The sequence below is a fragment of the Arachis ipaensis genome, chromosome B2 (genome assembly GCF_059453495.1).
Source record: "Arachis ipaensis isolate K30076 ecotype BB chromosome B2, ASM5945349v1, whole genome shotgun sequence".
Classification (NCBI taxonomy): domain Eukaryota; kingdom Viridiplantae; phylum Streptophyta; class Magnoliopsida; order Fabales; family Fabaceae; genus Arachis; species Arachis ipaensis.
The window spans coordinates 94,628,985-94,647,026 of record NC_142437.1 but is presented as its reverse complement, the minus strand read 5'-3'; the positions used below and the strand labels follow the sequence as shown (position 1 = coordinate 94,647,026).

Sequence of the window (18,042 nt, the reverse complement as noted above, 5' to 3'; positions counted from 1 at the left end):
TTTTCAATTTTTCTTTCATATTTTCGAAAATTTCAAATTAATTTTCAAAATCTTTTTCTTATTTTTATTCCATATTTTCGAATTCAATGCTAACAATTAATGTGATTGATTCAAAAATATTAAGTTTGTTACTTGCCTAATAAGAAAGGTTCAGTCTTTAAATTTTAAAATCAAATCTTTTTGTTTCTTGTTAGTCAAGTAATCAACTTTAATTTTCAAAATCAAATCTTTTTAAAATTCTTTTTCAAATCTTTTTCAAATCAAATTTCAATCACATCTTCTTCAAAATTTAATTTCAAAATCTTTTCTAACTTTTTATCTTTTCAAATTTGATTTTCAAATCTTTTTCAATTAACCACTTTACTTTTTATTTGATTCTTATCTTTTTCAAAACTACCTAACTAACTCCCTCTCTAATTTTCGATCCCTTCCCTCTTTCTCAAATTTCCTTTTTAATTAACTAATTGTTTGATTTCAATTTAATTTGATTTCAAATTTAATTTTCAAATTTTAACTTTAATTTTAAAATATTTTTATTTTATTTTATTTAAATTTTCGAATTCTTCTCTTCCTCACCTCCTTCTATTTATTTATTCATCTACTAACACTTTTCCTCCACCCAAAAATTCGAACCCCATCCCCCTCTCTGTGTTCGAATTTTTCCTCTTCTCCTTCTTACATTCTTCTCTTCTTATACTTGCATAAGGAATCTCTATACTGTGACATAGAGGATTCCATATTCTCTTTTGTGTTCTCCTCTTTTTCATATGAGCAGGAACAAGGATAAGAACTTTCTTGTTGAAGCTGATCCTGAACCTGAAAGAACTCTGAAGAGGAAGCTAAAGCTCAACTCTCTGGAGAAAATCTGACAGAAATTTTCGAAAAGGAAGGAGACATGGCCGAAAATAATAACAATGCAAGGAAGATGCTTGGTGACTTTACTGCACCAAATTCCAATTTACATGGAAGAAGCATCTCAATCCCTGCCATTGGAGCAAACAATTTTGAGCTTAAACCTCAATTAGTTTCTCTGATGCAACAGAACTGCAAGTTTCATGGACTTCCATCCGAAGATCCTTTTCAGTTCTTAACTGAATTCTTGCAGATCTGTGATACTGTTAAGACCAATGGGGTTGATCCCAAGGTCTACAGGATTATGCTTTTCCTGTTTGCTATAAAAGACAGAGCTAGAGTATGGTTGGACTCTCAACCTAAAGATAGCCTGAACTCTTGGGATAAGCTGGTCACGGCTTTCTTAGCCAAGTTCTTTCCTCCTCAAAAGCTTAGCAAGCTTAGAGTGGATGTTCAAACCTTCAAACAAAAGGAAGGTGAGTCCCTCTATGAAGCTTGGGAGAGATACAAGGAACTGACCAAAAAGTGTCTTTCTGACATGCTTTCAGAATGGACCATCCTAGATATATTCTATGATGGTTTGTCTGAGCTATCAAAGATGTCATTGGACCACTCTGCAGGTGGATCCATTCACCTTAAGAAAACGCCTGTAGAAGCTCAAGAACTCATTGACATGGTTGCAAATAACCAGTTCATGTACACTTCTGAAAGGAATCCTGTGAGTAATGGGACGCCTATGAGGAAGGGAGTTCTTGAAATTGATACTCTGAATGCCATATTGGCTCAGAACAAAATATTGACTCAACAAGTCAATATGATCTCTCAGAGTCTGAATAGATTGAAGGAATCATCCAACAGTACTATAGAGGCATCTTTTGAAGAAGAAGCTTATGATCATGAGAACCCTGCAATAGCAGAGGTGAATTACATGGGTGAACCCTATAGAAACACCTATAATCCCTCATGGAGGAATCATCCAAATTTCTCATGGAAGGATCAACAAAAGCCTCAACAAGGCTTTAATAATGGTGGAAGAAACAGGTTTAGCAATAGCAAGCCTTTTCCATCATCCACTCAGCAACAGACAGAGAATTCTGAGCAGAATCCATCTAGCTTAGCAAATATAGTCTCTGATCTATCTAAGGCCACTTTAAGTTTCATGAATGAAACAAGGTCCTCCATTAGAAATTTGGAGGCACAAGTGGGCCAGCTGAGTAAAAGAGTCACTGAAACTCCTCATAGTACTCTCCCAAGCAATACAGAAGAGAATCCAAAAAGAGAGTGCAAGGCCATTGATTTAACCATCATGGCCGAACCTACAAGGGAGGGAGAGGACGTGAATCCCAGTGAGGAAAACCTCCTGGGACGTCCAGTGATCAACAAGGAGTTTTCCTTTGAGGAACCAAAAGAATCTGAGGCTCATCTAGAGACCATAGAGATTCCATTAAACCTCCTTATGCCATTCATGAGCTCTGATGAGTATTATTCTTCTGAAGAGAATGAAGATGTCACTGAAGAGCAAGTTGCCAAGTACCTTGGTGCAATCATGAAGTTGAATACCAAGTTATTTGGTAATGAGACTTGGGAAGATGAACCTCCCTTGCTCATCAATGAACTGAGTGATCTGGATCAACTGACATTGCCTCAGAAGAAATAGGATCCTAAAAAGTTCTTAATACCTTGTACCATAGGCACCATGACCTTTGAGAAGGCTCTATGTGACCTCGGGTCAGGGATAAACTTCATGCCACTGTCTGTAATGGAGAAACTAGGAATCTTTGAGGTGCAAGCTGCCAAAATCTTATTAGAGATGGCAGACAACTCAAGAAAACAGGCTTTTGGACAAGTAGAGGACGCGCTAGTAAAGGTTAAAGGCCTTTACATCCCTGCTGATTTCATAATCCTAGACACTGGGAAGGATGAGGATAAATCCATCATCCTTGGAAGACCCTTTCTAGCCACAGCAAGAGTTGTGATTGATGTGGACAGAGGAGAATTTATCCTTCAACTGAATGAGGACAACCTTGTGTTTCAAACTCAAGGATCTCCTTCTGTAACCTTGGAGAGAAAGCAGGAAAAGCTTCTCTTACTGCAGAGTCAACCAAAGCCCACAAAGTCAAACTCTAAGTTTGGTGTTGGGAAGCCACAACCAAACTCTAAGTTTGGTGTTGAACCCCTACATTCAAACTCTAAGTTTGGTGTTGGAGGTTCCAACCTTGATCTGATTATCTGTGAGGCTCCATGAGAGCTCACTGTCAAGCTATTGACATTAAAGAAACACTTGTTGGGAGACAACCCAATGTTATCTAATTATATTTATTTATTTTCTATTGTTATTTCGTGTTTTATTAGGTTGATGATCATGTGGAGTCACAAAAACTACTGAAAAATCAAAAAAAAAATGAAAAACAGCAGAAAAAAAAATAGCACACCTTGGAGGAGAGCAGTCTGGCGTTTAAACGCCAGAAACAAGCATCTGTCTGGCGTTTAACGCCAGAAACAGGTACCAAGCTGGCGTTTAACGCCAGAAACCAGCATCTACCTGGCGTTAAACGCCAGAAACAAGCTGCATTTGGGCATTTAACGCCAGAAATAGGCAGCAGTCTGGCGTTAAGCAGGAGTGCATAGCAAGGGCGTTTCACACGCCTAATTGGGGCAGGGATGTTAAGTCCTTAACCCCACTTGATCTGTGGACCCCACAGGATCCCCACTTTTTCTTCTCTCCTCTTCACACCTTTTCATAACTCTCTTCCCCAAATACCCTTCACCAATCAACTCAATCACTCTTCTCCATCACCTCTTCACCACTCACATCCATCCTCTCTTCCCCAAAAACCCCACCTACCTTCAAAATTCAAACTATTTTCCCTCCCAAACCCAACCCTAATGGCCGAATCTTAACCCTCCCCCAACTTCTATATAAACCCCTCATTCTTTCTTCATTTTCACACAACACAAACCTCTCTTCTCTCCCTTGGCCGAAACAACCTCTCTCTCCCTCTCCTCCGTTTCTCTTCTTCTCCTTCTTCTTTCTTTCTTCTTTTGCTCGGGGACGAGCAAATATTTTAAGCTTGGTGTGGTAAAAAGCATAGCTTTTTATTTTTCCATAACCATTAATGGCACCTAAGGCCAGAGAAACCTCTAGAAAGAGGAAAGGGAAAGCAATTGCTTCCACCTCTGAGTCATGGGAGATGGAGAGATTCATCTCAAAGGTCCATCAAGACCACTTCTATGAAGTTGTGGCCAAGAAGAAAGTGATCCTTGAGGTTCCTTTCAAGCTCAAAAAGAATGATTATCCAGAGATCCGACTTGAGATCCAAAGAAGAGGTTGGGAAGTTCTCACCAACCCCATTCAACAAGTCGGGATCCTAATGGTTCAAGAGTTCTATGCAAACGCATGGATCACTAGGAACCATGATCAAAGTGTGAACCCAAATCCAAAGCATTGACTTACTATGGTTTGGGGAAAATACTTAGATTTCAGTCCGGAGAATGTAAGGCTGGCGTTCAACTTGCCAATGATGGAAGAGAACGCACGCCCCTACACAAGAAGGGTCAACTTTGATCAAAGGTTGGACCAAGTCCTCATAGACATATGCGAGGAAGGAGCTCAATGGAAAATTGACTCAAGAGGCAAGCCGGTTCAACTTAGAAGGCATGACCTCAAACTAGTGGCTAGGGGATGGTTAGAGTTCATTCAATGCTCAATCATTCTTACTAGTAACCGGTCTGAAGTTACTATAGACCAGGCCATCATGATCCATAGTATCATGATTAGAGAGGAGGTGGAAGTTCATGAGATTATACCTCAATAACTCTACAAGGTGGCTGACAAGTCCTCCACTTGGGCAAGGTTAGCCTTTCCTCACCTCATATGCCACCTCTGCAATTCGGCTGGAATTGACATAGAGGGAGACATCCTCATTGAAGAGGATAAGCCCATCACTAAGAAAAGGATGGAGCAAACAAGAGATCATGGACCTCAACATGAGCATGAGGAGATTCCTCACCATGAAATCCCTGAGATGCCTCAAGGGATGCACTTTCCCCCACAGAATTATTGGGAGCAAATCAACACCTCCCTAGGAGAATTAAGTTTCAACATGGGACAACTAAGGGTGGAGCACCAAGAGCACTCCATCATCCTCCATGAAATTAGAGAAGATCAAAGAGCTAAAAGGGAGGAGCAAGAAAGACAAGGAAGAGACATAGAGGAGCTCAAGAGCACCATTGGTTCTTCAAGAAGAGGAAGACGCCACCCTCACTAAGGTGGACTCATTCCTTAATCTCCTTGTTTATTTATTTTCCTATTTTTTGATTTTTGAGCTTTATGTTTATTTATATTTGTGTCTTATTACATGATCATTAGTGTCTAAGTGTCTATGCCTTAAAGTTATGAATATGAATCCATCACCTCTCTTGAATGAAAAATGTTTTAATTACAAAAGAACAAGAAGTACATGTTTTCGAATTCATCCTTGAAACTAGTTTAATTATTTTGATGTGGTGGCAACACTTTTTGTTTTCTAAATGAATGCTTGAACAGTGCATATGTCTTTTGAAGTTGTTGTTTATGAATGTTAAATATATTGGCTCTTGAAAGAATGATGAAAAAAGAGAAATGTTATTTGATAATCTGAAAAATCATAAAAATGATTCTTGAAGCAAGAAAAAGCAGTGAATACAAAAGCTTGCAGAAAAAAAAAGAAGAAAAAAAAATGGCAAAAAAAAAAGAAAAAGAAAAAGCAAGCAGAAAAAGCCAAAAGCTCTTTAAACCGAAAGGCAAGAGCAAAAAGCCAATAGCCCTTAAAACCAAAAGGCAAGGGTAATAAAAAGGATCCAAGGCTTTGAGCATCAGTGGATAGGAGGGCCTAAAGGAATAAAATCCTGGCCTAAGCGGCTAAACCAAGCTGTCCCTAACCATGTGATTGTGGCGTGAAGGTGTCAAGTGAAAACTTGAGATTGAGCGGTTAAAGTCAAGGTCCAAAGCAAAAATAGAGTGTGTTTAAGAACCCTGGACACCTCTAATTGGGGACTTTAGCAAAGCTGAGTCACAATCTGAAAAGGTTCACCCAGTTATGTGTCTGTGGCATTTATGTATCCGGTGGTAATACTGGAAAACAAAGTGCTTAGGGCCACGGCCAAGATTCATTAAGTAACTGTGTTCAAGAATCAACATACTGAACTAGGAGAATTAATAACACTATCTAAATTCTAAGTTCCTATAGATGCCAATCATTCTGAACCTCAATGGATAAAGTGAGATGCCAAAACTATTCAAGAGGCAAAAAGCTACAAGTCCCGCTCATCTGATTGGAGCTAAGTTTCATTGATATTTTGGAATTTATAGTATATTCTCTTCTTTTTATCCTATTTGATTTTTAGTTGCTTGGGGACAAGCAACAATTTAAGTTTGGTGTTGTGATGAGCGGATAATTTATACGCTTTTTGGCATTGTTTTTACATAGTTTTTAGTATGATTTAGTTAATTTTTAGTATATTTTTAATAGTTTTTAATTAAAATTCACATTTCTAGACTTTACTATGATTTTGTGTGTTTTTCTGTGATTTCAGGTATTTTCTAGCTGAAATTGAGGGACCTGAGCAAAAATCAGATTCAGAGGTTAAAGAAGGACTGCAGATGCTATTGGATTTTGACCTCCCTGAACTCAAAGTAGATTTTCTGGAGCTACAGAACTCCAAATGGCGCGCTCTCAATTGCGTTGGAAAGTAGACATCCAGGGATTTCCAGCAATATATAATAGTCCATACTTTGCCCAAGTTTAGATGATGTAAATTGGCGTTGAACGCCAGTTCCATGCTGCATTCTGGAGTTAAACGCCAGAAACAGGTTGCAAAGTGGAGTTAAACGCCAGAAACAGGTTACAAACTGGCGTTCAACTCCAAGAGAAGCCTCTACACGTGTAAAGCTCAATGCTAAGCCCAAGCACACACCAAGTGGACCCCGGAAGTAGATTTCTGCATCATTTACTCATTTCTGTAAACCCTAGTAACTAGTTTAGCATAAATAGGACTTTTTACTATTATATTTACATCTTTTGGATATCTTTGGATTATCTTTTGATCCTTTGATCACGTTTGGGGGCTGGCCATTCGGTCATTCCTGGACCTTATCACTTATGTATTTTCAACGGTAGAGTTTCTACACACCATAGATTAAGGTGTGGAGCTCTGCTGTTCCTCATGAATTAATGCAAAGTACTACTGTTTTTCTATTCAATACAAACTTATTCCGCTTCTAAGATATTCATTCGCACTTCAATGTGAATGTGATGATCGTGACAATCATCATCATTCCCAACTTATGAACGCGTGCCTGACAACCACTTCCGTTCTACCTTAGATTGAATGTGTATCTCTTGGATATCTAATACAGGGGACCGAGTCCGAGATATTAGAATCTTCGTGGTATAAGTTAGAACCCATGGATGGCCATTCCTAAGATCCAAAAAGTCTAAACCTTGTCTGTGGTATTCCGAGTAGGATTTGGGAAGGGATGGTTGTGACGAGCTTCAAACTCGCGAGTGCTGGGCGTAGTGACGCAAAAGGATCAATGGATCCTATTCCAGTATGATCGAGAATCAACAGATGATTAGCCATGCAGTGACAGCGCATTGGACCATTTTCACAGAGAGGATGGGATGTAGCCATTGACAACGGTGATGCCTTACATACAGCTTGCCATGGAAAGGAGTAGGAATGATTGGATGAAGACAGCAGGAAAGCAGAGGTTCAGGAGGAACGAAAGCATCTCTATACGCTTATCTGAAATTCTCACCAATGAATTACATAAGTATCTCTATCCCAATTTATATTTTATTTATGTTTCTATTATCAATTTACCATAACTATTTGAATCCGCCTGGCTGAGATTTACAAGGTGACTATAGCTTGCTTCAGGCCGACAATCTCCGTGGGATCGACCCTTACTCATGTAAGGTTTATTACTTGGATGACCCAGTGCACTTGCTGGTTAGTTGTGAGAAGTTGTGATAAAGAGTTGAGATTACAATTGTGCGTACCAAGTTTTTGGCGCCATTGATGATCACAATTTCGTGCACCATACCTCAATTTCAGCATCACTGTCAAAATCATTAGACACTATTTCTTTATCTTTAGGTTTGATCTTGTTTGGTGTCACATCAACAATAGTAGGTCGCACACCCTGTCTAACCACGTTTACCTCACCAATATCACTTAAGGGTATTGGACTATTCGCCGATTCATGTGGCTCTCTTATGTTAGGGTCAAACTATAATTGGACACCAATGTTAAACAAGTCTCTTGGAACCGTTTTCATCACATAATGCTTTTGGGGAATATATGGATCTTTCACATAAAAGCACTAGTGTGCTTGGCTTGCCAACACAAATGATTTGTCTTGGTAACATCTTTTGTTGAAATGAACGTATGTCAAACCATAATCATCTTCCTTAGCTATAAACCACTCATACTTAAATAACACAACTTTAAATTGGCTATAATAGTCTAACTCGATAATATCCATGATTCTACCATAATATCTTATATTGGCCTTGATTGATTTTTTGTCCTTAACACTCGCAAAGCTTGTAGTTTCAGCCACTACAGTGACACCACTATTTTGCATTTTTTGCATCACTTCTTGCCGCTTAGTATGAAACCTGTACCCGTTGACAACATAAGCAGAAAATGATTTTGCAACTTTATTTGGACCCTTAGATAGATGTCGTATCCAACCGGGAACATCATCCTTCATGGCACGTCCTGTAAACCACTCGATAAAGTCTTCATTCTGATCTTTAACGATGTTCCACTTCTGCTTCCGCTTGTCTTACTTTTGTTGCTCACAGTGTTCTCTACAAGGAATGTATATTATTACGTAATACTACCAAAATTATTCTAAGGAATAGAACTAATGAGAAGTGCAAATTTACCTCATGTAAGGCTCCACGTTAACGCAATTGTTCAATACATATGCATTAGCTTGAAGGAGTGATTTCTCGTCCAAAATAATTAGTTGCCCTTTTTTTCCACCCAATGGACTTCCCTTGTTTGTGAACAAATTTGAATCAGGATCTTTGGTTGAAGTGCCTTTATCATTATTCCGAGATACTCTGTTGAATCTTGTTTTCACTTCCTCATGCAAATATCTTGAACAAAAAGTTAAACACTCTTCAGCCAAATAACCCTCCGCAATTGATCCTTCTGGACGACTTCTATTACGTACATACCCTTTTAGTGAGCACATGTATCTCTCAATCGGATACATCCATCGAAACTGGACGGGACCACCTAACCTTAATTCATTAGCTAAATGAATAGGCAAATGAACCATTATATCAAAAAAGGTAGGCAGAAAAATCCTATCCAACTGGCGCAAAGTCTCTACAATCTCTGATTCCAAACCATTAATCTCTTCTAAAGAGATTTCCTTTTGACATAGCCGACGAAAAAAGAACACAAGTGAACTAGAGGAATAGCAACATGATCTGGAAGAATGCTCTTGATTGGTATTTGCAACAGGTAATGTAACATGTAGTGAGCATCATGAGTCTTGTAACCGTAAAGCTTTCTCTCTTCTTATTGTACACAACGAGAAATGTTTGAAGCACTTCCATCAGGCAATTTTGTTTTCTTCAAAATACCACAAAAAATGGATTTCTCCCCTTTGGTCATGGAGAAGCATGCTCTAGCAAGTTTAGTTCTTTTGCCATCCTTAGTATTTATTGGGTGAAGATTCTTTCAAACGCCCATATCCTTAAGATCATAACGAGTTTTTGCATGATCCTTTGTCTTTCCAGGAATATCCAACAAGGTACCAATTATACTGTTAACTATGTTTTTTTATATGCATCACAACAAGGTTGTGCCTGATCATACAGTGCTGCTAATATGGTAACTCAAAAAAGATTGATATTTTTTCTGTTGTCCTTTACTTTTGCTTTGCGTCTTCCCAGAGGTATTATCTACTGACTTTAGCATATCTAGAACCTCTTCACCTGTTAACATTCGTGGTGGACCCCTGAATTCTATTTTTCCATTAAAAGATCTCTTGTTAGACCTCCATGCATGATCAACTGGCAAAAATCTCCTATGGTCCATAAACTGTCTTTTGGCTATGTTTCAAGTAACAAAAAGAAGTATCATGGTTACAACAAGGGCAAGCTAACTTTCCTTTCGTACTCCAAGTGGACAACATCGCATACGCTGGAAAATCATTGATTGTCCAAAGAAGTGCAGCATGCATTTGAAAAGTTTCATTCTTAAAAGAATCATATGTATCTATCCCTGACATCCATAGCTCCTTTAGCTCTTCGATCAATAATTGCAAAAAAATATCAATATTATTTCCTGGTGAACAAGGTCCATGTATGATTAAAGAGAGCATGCAATATTCTGACTTCATGGACATCCAAGGGGGAAAGTTGTACACCATTAAGACAACTGACCATGTGCTATGTGACACGTTCATAGTTCGAAAAGGATTAAAACCGTCACTTGCCAAACCAAGCCTCAAGTTGCGCAATTCTTTTGAAAAGTTCGGGTACCGACTGTCCAAGTTCTTCCATGCTTGGCCATCAGCAGGGTGCCTTATGCAACCGTCTTTCAAACGCTGCTCATCATGCCACCTCAACGCCTCTGCTGTGTTTGGGCACATAAAAAGCCTTTTAAGCCTTGGTATTAAAGGAAAGTATCTTAAGGTTTTCGCAGTAACCTTATGAACTTTATTCAGAAGCGCAAAGTCCTCTTTGTTGCCATCCGTAGTAGGAGTCTGATTATATTGAGACTCTCCACAGATTCGGCAAATTGAGTCATTTATGTACTCATTCTGATACAGCATGCAGTCATTAGGACATGCATCAATCTTTTCATAGTCAAGACCCATGTCTTTAACCATATTCTTAGCTTTATTAAAAGAAGTGGGAATGTTCAAACCAGGTATAGCTTCTTTCAATAACTCCAAGAGGGAGGTAAAAGATGTGTTACTCCACCCATGTAGACACTTCAAGTGGTAAAGATGAATGATGAACGATAATCTCGAAAATCCAGTTGTACAATTCGGATATAATTCTAGACCTGCTTTACCTACTAGTTTATAAAATCTCTTCGCATCTTCATTCAACCCACTGTTCCCCTCTTCAAGATTTGCCATATTTCCGAATGCATCACGCAGCAACCCGTCAATATCATCAAGGCCGCCTCGATCATCCATGTCAGTATCTACAACTGTTGGGATTACTGATTCCCCATGATTAGTCCATCGTTTATAACCTTCGACAAACCCATAGCAAATAAGATGCTCATATACGTCATCTCGTTCACGCCAATAAGTGTTTCCACACTTTGCACACAGACATTGGATTTCTTTTTCTAACCGATTTTCTAATTACGAAGGCAAACTCTAAAAAACTATTTACACCGTCTATGTACTCATTCTCAAATCTTGGTGAATCCATCCAATCTTTTGACAAAACATGATTAAACCTAATAATGCAAATATATGAAGTTACTAAACATGGTCTAATAGGTCAATTATAGTGACAATCTAGCTACCATATACACACTTACTACCTAAATAAATAGAAGATCAAATTATTTTATATAACAAGTATGATATAAACTTACTGCTTAGTTCCTTCATTTTGAGATACCATTTGAAGTTGTTATACACTGTGCCACGAAACTAGTCAACTCCTTTTGTCTTTACCAGTCCAAAAACATTATCCTGTGTACAAAACAAAACAAAAAATTCAGGAGAAGGTAAATCTATATGAAGAACTAAATTATTAAACCTCCCTTCCCTGCCTCTAAATTTTATTTGAAAAGAGAAAAATTATATTTTTTTTAACTTTTTTTTACATTGGAAAGAGTATGTTATGAACAGATCAGCTGATCAGATAATGAAAAGATAGAGCATAGAAAAGTGTTAGTAGTGTCCTACGTATATGTCAAGAAGAAAATCAAATGGTTAGCCAGCTACTGCAGTTCTGCATGGGGATTCCATAGAATACACACACAGACTACTGCAAATCAGTCCTCTAATGTATTTAGCAAATCAGTAAAAGGAAATGTAAATTTGCAAAGGAAAGTAATAAATCAGCAAATAAGCACAACATATTTAGCAAATCAAATCAAGTTGGGGAAGCAGATAAACCCAGGATATAGCAAAGTTAATACACTAACATGTAAGACAGAATGGTACAAACAAACATGGTATGTATATAAGAGGTTAAATTTCTAATGTGTCATATGTATAAGATAAAGAACAAAAATAGAGTGATAAATTTATGTGACCAATGACAACTTTAAATATTATCCTTCCACTTTTATCATTATATGTTTCTGTGGTTGACAACAACATTTGGAATACCAATGTAGAAATGAAAAACTATTATGCTAAAAGTTTGTTCTTCTACAATACACCCGCACACTTAGCTCTAGTGCAAAAAATTAAACAAATAAGTGTCAAATAGAAATGTAAGATGGATCCTTTACAAACTTCATAACAGCAACTATAGAAGTGCTTCTTCTGCTTCTCAAGGACCATGCAAAATACCCCTTTATTGTTGATTCATTCTTGCCAGAAAAAAAGTATACAACAACAACAACAAAGCCTTGTCCCACTAAGTTGGGTCGGCTGCGTGAATCAAATGACGCCGTTGTGCTCTGTCATGTATCATGTCTACAGAGATACCGTTTATATGTAGATCTTATTTGACCACCTCATGGATGGTCTTCTTAGGTCTTCCTCTGCCTTTCGCCCCTTATCCATCTTCCATCTCATCCACCTTCCTAACTGGATGTTCTATCGGTCTTCTTCTCACATGTCCAAACCACCTGAGACGCGATTCAACCATCTTTTCCACAATGGGTGCTACTCCAACTCTCTCCCTTATATCTTCATTCCTTATTTTATCCAATCGCGTATGACCACTCATCCATCTCAGCATCTTCATCTCTGCCACACTCAGCTTATGTTCATGCTCCCCTTTAGCCGTCCAACACTCCATACCATAAAGCATAGCCGTCTTATAGCGGTGCGATAGAATTTACCTTTAAGTTTTAAAGGCACTTTTTTTGTCGCATATAAAACCAGATGCACTCCGCCATTTTGACCAACCTGCTTGGATCATATGATTTACATCCTGTTCAATCTCTCCATTATCCTGTATGATGCACCCAAGATACTTAAAACTTTTAACTTTTTGTAGGATGTTTTCTCCAATCTTCACCTCTATATTAGGGTTTTCCCTTCTCAGATTGAACTTACATTCCATATATTCTATCTTGCTACGGCTTATGCGTAGACCATACACTTCTAGAGATTCTCTCCATAACTCTAACTTCTTATTTAGGTCTTCCCTTGACTCTCCCATAAGGACGATGTCATGGGAAAAAAGCATGCACCATGGCACAGGCTCTTGGATGTGCTCTGTGAGTACTCCCAAGACTAATGTGAAAAGGTGTAGATTTAAGGATGATCTCTGGTGTAATCCTATACTAACAGGAAATTCCTTTGTCACACCACCTTGAGTCTTCACACTAGTTGTGGCCCCATCATACATGTCTTTAATTGCACGAATATATGCGATCCTTACTCTCCTCTTTTCTAAAACCTTCCACAAGACCTTCCTTGGTACTCTATCATACGCTTTCTCCAAATTAATAAACACCATATGTAGATCCCTTTTATTACCACGATACCTCTCCATCATCCTTCTTAATAGGTATATCGCTTCAGTGGTAGATCTTCCTGGCATAAATCCAAATTGATTCTCTGTTACTTGTGTCTCTTTTTTCAATCTCTGTTCTATCACCCTTTCCCATAACTTCATGGTATGACTCATAAGCTTGATTCCTCTATAGTTTTCACAACTTTGTATATCCCCCTTATTCTTGTAGATAGGTACCAAGGTGCTCTTTCTCCACTCACCAGGCATCTTCTTTGACCTTAAAATCTCATTAAAAAGCTTGGTTAACCAGTTGATGTATTTTTCTCCAAGACCCTTCCAAACCTCAATCGGGATATTATCAGGTCCTACTGCGTTGCCATTTTTCATCTGCTTTAGAGCCTCTTTTACCTCGAAGTCTCGAAACCTTTGATAGTAGTCAAAGTTTTGATCTTCTTTCCTTGTGCATAACCGACCAAGGCTCGGAAGAGTCTTCAGTCCCTTATTAAATAACTCGTAGAAGTAGCTCCTCCACCTTTCATTAATCTTCTCCTCTTGAGCCAACACCTCTCCATCCTTATCCTTCATGTACTTAACCTGATTCAAATCTCTCGTTCTTCTTTCACGGCTCTTTACGATTCTATATATGCCTTTTTCTCCTTCTTTTGTGCCCAAATACTGGTAGAGACCCTCATATGCTCTTGTTCTTGCTTCACTTACAGCCACTTTTGTCTTTTTCTTAGCCGCCTTATATTTTTCCCAGTTATCTACGTTGCGGCATAAAGACCACTCTTTAAAGCACTCCCTTTTTATCTTTATCTTTTCTTGTACACTCGCATTCCACCACCAGGACTCCTTGTCTCTTGGTCCTATTCCTTTAGATTCACCAAAGCTCTGCCATCTCCCTCCACATCTCTTCTGCGCTTCCATTCCCATCCTACTTTGCCTCTTCTCCTACCTGTCTTAGGAAGGTTTTTTGCTCCTCACCTTTCATCCGCCACCACCTCATCCTTGGGTTCTTCGTATGATGTCTTTTCCTCAACTTTTTCTCAATGCGAAAATCCATGACGAGCACCCTATGTTGTGTTGTCAAACTCTCTCCTGGGATAATTTTACAATTAATACAAAATTTACGGTCGACTCTCCTCAACAAGAAGAAGTCGATTTGAGAGTTTGTCATGCCACTCTTATAGGTTATAAGATGTTCGTCTCTTTTTTTAAAACATGTATTTGCAATGAGAAGATCAAAGGTTGAGGAAAAGTCCAAAATAGTTTTACCCTCGGCATTGATCACCCCGAAACCATGGCCTCCGTGAATACTCCCATATCCAGTCACTTCTCTCCCAACATGGCCATTTGAATATCCTCCTAAGAAAATCTTATCTTCCAAAGGTATGTCTTGAACCAAACTCTCTAGATCCTCCCAAAACCTTATCTTGTGTTGTTCGTCCGACCCACTTGCGGTGTATAGGCGCTAATCACATGGAAAACACCTCCCTCCACCACAAGTTTGATAGAGATGATCTGATCTCCCACCCTCTTGACATCCACTACGTCCTTCTTCCACTGTTTATCCACAATTATTCCAACCCCATTCCTATTCTTCACCTTTCCTGTATACCAAAGTTTGAAACCAAAAGTATCCAACTCCCTAGCCTTCGCACTAACCCATTTTGTTTCTTGTAGGCACATAATGTTAATCTTCCTCCTTGTCATGGTGTCCACCACCTCCATGGACTTTCTTGTTAGAGTGCCTATGTTCCATGTCCCAAATCTCAACCTTTTGTCGCTCTGACATTTACCTTTTACTATGTGAACTGGCTTATTTACCCTCGTCCGTTCACAAAAACGCGAGAACCCTTGCTCATTTAACACTATATCCGGGTACCGATGCAGCGGCTCTTGCTCATTTGACACCGTACTTGAGCCATACAGCGCGTTGCTTCCGGGCAACAACCTAGCTTTAGCACAGTAATGTCTTTGATTCATGTCATGGGGATTCGACTATATTTTTATGTTGGTTGTCGAAGACCTAACACAACACTCCTCCTTTATTCAGGCTTGGGACTGGCTATGTACCGCAAGTGTAACATAGGCGGAGTTAGAAAAAAAATCTCAAAAGTACTAGTACGACAGTTTATTATAGTTTATGAGAACTCATGAAATGCAGCAAATAAAAATTCTAATGAAGATACTAAGTGTTACGAGGGTTACCTGAAACTGAAGGTCAATCTCGGATGAGATCTTCGGGTGTGATCGGAGCTGTTGGGTCCGACTTGTTGGATCTTGAGATGTTGCTGATCCTTGGTCACCGGTGGGTGGTGGTACCTGCAAGAGACTCCGATGCTTAAGTTAGCACGGGCTTTAGGCAGGTTTTATGTAGAATCAGAGTGTGAGTTATACCTGGGTGCTCCAGTATATTTATAGTAGTGGGGAGTGACCTTCCTTGAGATAAGTTTGTTATCTTATCTTATCTTTTTGTGGGTGAGGTCACTTATCTTTCAGCCGCCTTCAGGTAGGCTGTGGTCCTCTGCTTTGGGCCTCTATGGTGATTTGGCCAAGCTTTTTAGGAAGACGTCGGTGACAAGCCAACCTTATAAGAGGTCGGTCATTTTGGTCTTCGTCCAACCCAGATTGCATAGCTCGACCCAGGGTATGAACAGTGCCCCTGCTTGAGCTTCGATCTTCTCTTGAGGTCGTGTTTTTGAACTTCGATCCTTTCGAGAAAGTCGTGCTCGAGCATTGACTTGGTTAGCCCTGAGTAGCTCCTCCTCGTGTGGGTCAGGTATTGCCTTTTAATGCAAAGCGTTTTTAGCTTTTAATTGCGGCGTGCCTTTGGGGTGCGTTTCAACTTTCTTTGGGAACGCGTGATTGTATTAAAGCCCATTGATTTGGTTTTCAATCTTTTACTGTTTCGTTTCCCTCTTTGCTTTGAGAAAAAAAGGATTTGAACTTAGTTTTTTCTTTTTCTTTCGTTTGCTTCGTTTCCGTTCTTCTGAGAAGAACACCCTTTAGGTCAGGCAGAGCGCCCTTTTTTCTATGTCTACGACTACTTTTTTACCCAGTTAGGTATTATCCTTCCTTTCACTGATTTTGAGACCGACCTCTTGTGGACCTGTAATGTGGCTCCGTCACAGCTTCATCCGAACTCTTGGGCCTTCATGAAGATTTTTTAGTTATTGTGCCAAGAGCTGGGTGTCCGACCTACAATATCCCTTTTTCTTTACCTCTTTATGTTGACAAAACCTGGGGTGGCCAAGAAGAAAGCTTCTTGGATTTCCTTCCAAGCTACCTAGGGGAAGAAAGTGTTTTCGATGTTTGACGACTCTTTTTGAGACTTTAAAAACTACTATTTTAAAGTTCGAGCTGTTGAGAATGCTCGCCCTTTCTTTTTAGATGAGAATGACGAACCTACTTTTCCCTTATGGTGGCAAAAAGAAACTGTAGCCCCTAAGTACCTTTGGGAAAGTTTAGATGAGGTAGAACAGGCCTTTGTGGGTGTTCTAGAGGAGCATTGGGGAGAACCTCCTCATTTGGATACAAAGAGATTTTTAGGAGATCCTTCCCTCCTTCGTGCTGAGCTAGGTAGTATCCGACCACTTTCTTTACAGATAGTTTTCTTCTATGGTTTGTGTATTTATCCTTTTCCGACTGTGTTAATTGTTTTCCTGACTTCTTTTCAGAGATGGTTAAATCTCCAGACTCCATGAAGTCTTTTCGGAAGGCCAAGAAGGCGGTGACGGCCTAGAATCTAACAAATAAGACATTGGGGGAGGGGTTTTCGGCAGAGCTGCCTCTAAAAAAGCCGGCAGCTGAGTCTCAGGGTCCGAGAAAGATTATCCCGACCCCGAGAGTTCGGACAATTCCATCTGACCCGTCTCAGATGACCTTTGGTGCTGCCTCCTCTCCTACCTCTGCTGGTCCTCTTCCCAAAAAGCAAAAGACCGTTGGAACTTATAATTTAGACGACCAAGAGTTTGATGGTGTGGCCTTTGTCACTGAGTTGATTGCTCCTCATGGTAAAGTCCCTCTGGACAATGTTTCGATCCTTCACCACCTTGACTTCATAGCGAGCAATAGTATTCGGATGGCCAATCTTAGTGCGGCCTTATCCCGAGTTGTCCGGGAGTCTCCAGTTCGTGCTACGAGAGCCTTTATGGAGGATGCTAAGTTAGAGTATGATAGGATTAAGGATTTGAAGGATGAACTGGATGCTAGGATGGCCAAGTTGGAGATTGATGTAGAAAAGGAGAAAGAGCGTGCTACAGTGGCAGAGGCAGCTACTAACCTAGCCAAGGAAACTGCTAAAAAGTATAAGGAGAGCTATACTAGGACTTATAGCGAGCTACTGGAAACTAGAGAGAGACTCCAATCTGCCCGGGATGATTATGCCGAACTCCAGGGCCATATGGTGAGCAGTATGACCGAGATGTATGAAAATCTAAAGGCCCAGGTTCGGGTTCTTGCTCCCGAGCTCGACCTGTCTTTATTTAGTATAGACAATGTGGTGGAGGAT

At 39.5% G+C, this 18,042-nt stretch overlaps 1 non-coding gene and 1 pseudogene across 1 annotated transcript; both read right to left on the bottom strand.

Moving 5' to 3' along the window:
• Window positions 1-1,288: 1,288 nt before the first annotated feature.
• LOC148574892 (small nucleolar RNA R71) lies at window positions 1,289-1,396 on the bottom strand. Its single transcript, XR_015905632.1, has one exon. It is a non-coding gene; the product is annotated as a small nucleolar RNA R71 (small nucleolar RNA).
• An 11,083-nt stretch (window positions 1,397-12,479) lies between these two features.
• LOC148574891 (uncharacterized) lies at window positions 12,480-17,234 on the bottom strand (annotated as a pseudogene).
• Between the last annotated feature and the right edge of the window lie 808 nt (window positions 17,235-18,042).